General features: G+C 34.3%; 1 non-coding gene and 1 pseudogene across 1 annotated transcript; both read right to left on the reverse strand.

The window, feature by feature from the left end:
- Positions 1-750: 750 nt before the first annotated feature.
- Positions 751-857, reverse strand: LOC122100356. The gene has a single exon (XR_006146161.1). It is a non-coding gene; the product is annotated as a U6 spliceosomal RNA (small nuclear RNA).
- A 4,603-nt stretch (positions 858-5,460) lies between these two features.
- LOC122100352 lies at positions 5,461-5,557 on the reverse strand (annotated as a pseudogene).
- Positions 5,558-5,908: the final 351 nt, after the last annotated feature.

The following is a 5,908-nucleotide window of genomic DNA, read 5'->3' on the forward strand; positions in this document are numbered from 1 at the left end:
TTCCCCAAATTAGAGAAGTGTATTTTCAGGATGTAGGTGCACCAACATCAAATCCAGTGATAACAGGGCTTATACTGTGCGGGAGGACCAAATAAAAAACAAAAAAAAATCACATTGTACATTATAAATATGTTAGAAACAACAGTAAGAAAGAATAAAAAAAAACACTTCTGTCCTTATCTTGGGGTTCATTTAGCTTAACATCATCTTATTTAGTAATATGCATATAGCTTTTGATCTTTTCTGCTTATCCCAGTTTTCTGCTTATATTATTTATTGCAAGTAAGGGATACCTTACATATATATACATTCCAATCTATATTTATATTTATGTATATAAACATACATATATACAAATTTATATACATATATATGTATGTGTAGTTAGATAGATAGATAGATAGATAGAAAGATAGATAGATAGGAAAATACATACACACACACACACACACACACACCAAATTTTCTTGATTCATTCATTTTCTGAGGGGCATCGGGTTTGGTTCCCTATCTTAGCTATGGTAAATAATGCTGCAATAAACATAGCTGTGCTGGTAGTTATAGTATGGTCTTGTTTGATCATTTGGATGAATGCCCAAAAGTGGGATTGCTGGGTCATAGGGGAGCTCTATGTGGAATCTTTTGAGGAACTGTCATACTTCTTTCCAAGTGCTTGAACAAGTTTTCACTCCCACCAAGAATGGAGTAGGGTTCCCTTCTGTCCACATACCCTCCAGCATCTGTTGTTGTAAAAATGTGGAAATCTTCATGAATTTGCATGTCATCTTTGCGTAGGGGTCATGCTAATTCTCTCTGTATTTTTCCAATTTTAGTGTATGTGTTGCCAAACTGAGCACAGAACATTTTTTATACATAAAGTGGAATTGATTTTCCTAAACTAGAAAATTCAACAAAAATAAGTTCAAAAGACTTGTCGTGAAATTTTAGAACCATATATTTCTTATGTAAGCACACATTTAAGAATAAAGTCAAGTTAGATATGTCAAAAACAAAATAATTCCAGATATTTGTTGTTCAAGAGATGTGTAAGAGTAGAAATTCAATTATTCTCTACATGGCACCTGTCATAATGAGCACTGTAGCAAGTGCTAAGGTTTGTTAAAAATTTTATTGTTTTGGAACCAACCCAGATGCCCCTCAGTAGATGAATGGATCAAGAAGATGTGGTATATATACACAATGGAATTCTATGCCTCCATCAGAAACAATGACATTTCCCCATTTGTTAGGAAATGGAAAGGCTTGGAAAAAATTATATTAAGTGAAGTAAGCCAGGCCCAAAGAAACACAGGTCCCATGGTTTCCCTTATTTGCAATATCTAGTATAGGTATGAGTCAAGCGGAAAAAGTCAGATAATGTGATGTTAGGAAAACGAAACCTCAAATATGTATTTTAATGTTTTTGTTTCTTTCATGCATGTGTTTCTAACGCATTTATAAGATTATTTCTTTGTTGCTTTGTATGTCCCTCCCCCACAGTGTAACCCCCGCTTTCACTATATTTGATGTCAGTATAACATGTGGAGGAGATGGGGACAAACAAGTCGTTTAAGGATTCAGGTGGACCTGTTGCAACAATGAGAAGTACAAAATGTCATGTCAAAACCAGCTTTACAATGTCGGTGGGGGGGGGGAGGGGGGGTATGAATGGGTGGGAGGGAGGGGGGAGGCTGGGAAGGGAGGTGAAGGGTAAACAAAGGAGGAGGCTGCAATGCTTGGTAAGAAATGTATGCATTATCCTGCCCATGTAATTGTAACCCCTCTGTACAGTATGTTCTCAAATAAAATAAAATAAAATTTAAAAAAAAAATAAAAAAAGATAAAAAAATTTTATTGTTTTAAATATGTTTAATTTTGGGAATTTGCTTATATATGCCAAAATTAAGACTGTTCGGCAGGTCATAAAACTTTTCCATAAAGTATTTAAGATTTATGGTAGCAGACATATACTACTAAGTATGTACATTTCAGAGTTTATAGAAACTTTACTATGAGAAGTTCCAAAGTCTGTGTAAAGAAACAGAGAGAAGAGTTAAGGTTTTAACTACACAGTTTCTGTTAAAACTTGAGGGCTTCTTTTATATGTTAGTGAGAAACAAATGATGATATAAGCCATATACAAATGATGAGATGAGCCATAAAGAAAGAGTAACCTTAGTGGGTAACTTTAAAGGCTACCCGTAGCCTACAAAACTCTTGTGAAATCATAATCTTAGCCAGTTTTAAATGTACAGGAATATGAGTAAATAGGAAAATCTAATATGTAGAACACTTCAAAAACTGGAAACACTGGTGTTTGGTTTTTAATTTATTAAACATTAATAATTAATTATTGGTTTTCTTTATTTGTAGCATTGTTTTCCTTTTTGTAATAGAATACAACTTTTCATAACTCATCATTAGGAGGTACTTTGAGAATGTTACTGGGATGTCCACACCATTTTTTATTGATGCATGTGAATGTACAAAGAGAAAAATTAAGAACAAAATATTGATTTAAAATTTTCTCAAGTAGAAATCTGAATCAGAAGTGTTGATAAATGTATACACTTAAAATCTTAGTCCTAGGCTGAAGCAGTGTCTTTACAGAATTGAGGCTACAAATGTGAGAGCTGTGTTTTGTTTAGTTTTTTGGTTTGGTTTTTGTTTTTGTGGGGCTTGAACTCTGGAGCCTGAGTGCTGTCCCTCAGCTTTTCAGCTCAAAGATGGTGCTACCACTTGAGCCACAGCACCACTTTTGTCTTTTCCTTCTTCTATGGTGCTGAGGAATCAAACCCAGGACCTCATGCATGCAAGGCAAACACTCTACCACTGAGCCCCCTTCCCAGCTTCTGAAAGACTATGTTTTAAGAAATCATCTAAACAAAATTTGCTTTCTGGTTTGGGTTATATAATGAAATATATGAATATCTTTTTACATTTTTGTCATTTTCATACTTCTTTTTATTGTGAAAATACTGCACAGAGGAGTAACAATTACATGGGTAAGATAATGAGCACATTACCTTTGTTTCCCCTTCCCATCCCTTCGTATCCTCCCCACCGTCCCCCCAACCAAAGTTGTAAAGTTCTTTTTTCGACATGAAGACTTGTACATGTCATTGTTGAAATGGGTCCTCCTGTATCTCTGTTTTAACGATTTGTTTTTTTCCCTTCTCCTCCACATACATCAACTTCATATATAGTGAAAACAGGGGTTATACCATGGGGGAGGGACATACAAAGCAATAAAAACATAATTTTATAAATATGTTAGAATCCATCACATGAAAGATCTCTCTCTCTCTCTTTTTTTGTCAGTCGTGGGACTTGAGCTCTAGGCCTGGCAGCTGTCCCTGAGCAATTCAGCTCAAGGCTCATGTTCTACCACTTGAGCCATAGCTCCACTTGTAGTTTTCTGGGTTTTTTTTTTTTTTTGTAATTAAGTGATTACAAAATTTGCCAATTTTCACAGTATTTTGGGATGATGATGCTCATTTAAAGTCACAAACTCATTGTAGCTTTCCTGGAGCAAATTGTCTATCACGGTCTGTAACATATAATGGTGTACACATATACACCATACATGTGATCAGCAGCATGGGGTTATTTAATAGTGGTTCGACCAGAGGGGTGGAAGTTCTTTGTTTCTTCTTTTCTTAAGTCCTTCTGCGTGGGTAATCTGCAGGCAGCCTCCTTTTTCTCTGGGACTCCAGCAGCCCCTGCTGCGCTGCTTGCCACCAGTAAGCACTGGAGGTGGAGTCTTCGTGCTTCTCTGTTCTGAAATTCTTTTTCTCTCTTTCTTTTTTGTTATTTTCCACCTCCTGTATTTCTCTGGGTGTTCATCTTTTTGTTTTTGTCGGTCTCTTGGGGAGGTTAAGCTTAGGAACTCTAACTCTCTTTTTGGTTGGGGAGAGCTATGGCGTTTCCCTACTGCCCTGTTGCCATCTTGGTCCCCCCTCCCATTTTCATACTTCTAAATTTATACTAACTTCAGCCACTTTATCCTTTGCAAAGTCATGAAATAGCTCTGAGAATTTGCTTCTGTGAAGATTGTTTTTGGATTTATTTCTTCTGCTCTCTATCCATTCCCTATTCTCCAGTTAGAATAATTTCAAATAGTAAAAATGGAAAAAGAGAAAAAAATCATGGTGAAAAATCAGAAGTAGAAAATTCACTGGATTTTTCTGACTACTTCAACCAACGTGAACTATTAGGGAATACATGTACACCTCATTCCCACTGGTACTCAAAGTCTCTAGTTAGGCAATTCTGATGAAGACAAGGAACTAGATGAAAAAGTGAGGAATGGTATCATTTGCTAGAAAAAAATAGAGAAGTGTCCAAGCAAATTTCTTCATTGGGCTGTTGAAAATAATCGGCTTACTACAGTGCAGAGACTACTTTCCAAAAAGGCCACTCATGTGAATACTAGGGATGATGATGAGTATAGCTCTCTTCATCCAGAAGCCTACAGTAGATACTTAAACATAGTGCTTATATGTGGAATAATACCAGAGTGGCTTCTTTCTTACTGCATCATGATGCAGATACCAATGCCCAAACTAAAGAAGTCTTGACAACCTTGCATCTTGCTGCTGGGATTAGAAATAACAAAGGTACGCTGGATCTGCTTCTATTGAAATATTATATCAAACTAGGTCAAGAACAACTTGGAAGAAGCTGCATTTGATATTGCCAAAAGGTTAAGTATGTATCACCTCTTTGAAGTTGTGGAAGGCTGCAAAAATTTTTCTCCTAAGTCATAATGGTTTGGTTAAGTTTCTTAAATTTCAAAAATACCTATCCATCTTTGTGTCCATACAAAATATTTTCACAATACAAAACCACATTAATATCTTACTTTAAATATTCATGGATTCCATGCTATTCTTCCAAGTGAATTGCCTAACTTCGATGTCAAAATGTATTCAAGATTTGTTTGTATACATCTATAATGATTTCTGCAGAGTTTGTGATTTTTATAATCAGAAATAATTTTAACTTATCTGTTGAAATGAGTAATACAGAAACTAAAGATATTTCTGTTGCTTGTCTGAAAAAGGATATTTTAAAGTAATCTGTATTCTGTTTGTATAATATCCATAATCTATTTCATTATCTCCTAGATATAATACTTTTAATTCTACATTGTTTCATAATATATAGGTTCATTAATAAATGTGTCATTTCAGATAGCATTCGATATAGAAATAGTTTAAGATTCTTTTTTTTCCCCTAGGTCCTTATAGTATTTTATTTCTTTGGGATAAATTGAAAATGTTATCTAATTTCAAAAGTTTTGTAAAGGTTATGCTATGTAAAGGGCTTTCTAAGGTGATGATTTAATACACTGATGTCAAACTAACTTTCAATTCAATGAATTACATGTATCGTTACAACTGTATTTTTGTAATCAATTTTTAATAACTGTTTTTCATTTCTTGCATCTGAAGAATGAAAAATATGGAATACTACACAAATTTTCATATCATCCTTGTGCAAGTGCCGTGTTAAACTTTGTATTGCAATTAGGGTAGATTTGCTGTTGAAGCATGTAGTATCCTTTAAATTTAAGTAGTTAATGATGCAATCTTTATACAGGCATATATCCTTGGTTGACTATTTGTAACTAGGAAAACTTATTGTTCCTAAAAATGCTATTGATATTACTTCTCTAAAATTCTGTATATATTGGAAAAAAAAAACTTATATTGTTTGTTCGATTGCTCACATTTGCAATTTTTTTGTCAATGAGTATTTTAAGTCTTTTTCATTTTAGATTTCATCATACTTTGAAGAATTTAAAGCTAGGTCCAAAGGTGATGGCTTTTCAAGTACTTATTTATTAGCTGAGTTAGCTTTGTGGAGCTAAGGATTCAAAGTAAGCCTTGCTTAAGAGCTACTT

This window comes from Dipodomys spectabilis, unplaced genomic scaffold, assembly GCF_019054845.1.
Source record: "Dipodomys spectabilis isolate Male_0828 unplaced genomic scaffold, ASM1905484v1 ptg000575l, whole genome shotgun sequence".
Taxonomy (NCBI): Eukaryota; Metazoa; Chordata; class Mammalia; order Rodentia; family Heteromyidae; genus Dipodomys; species Dipodomys spectabilis.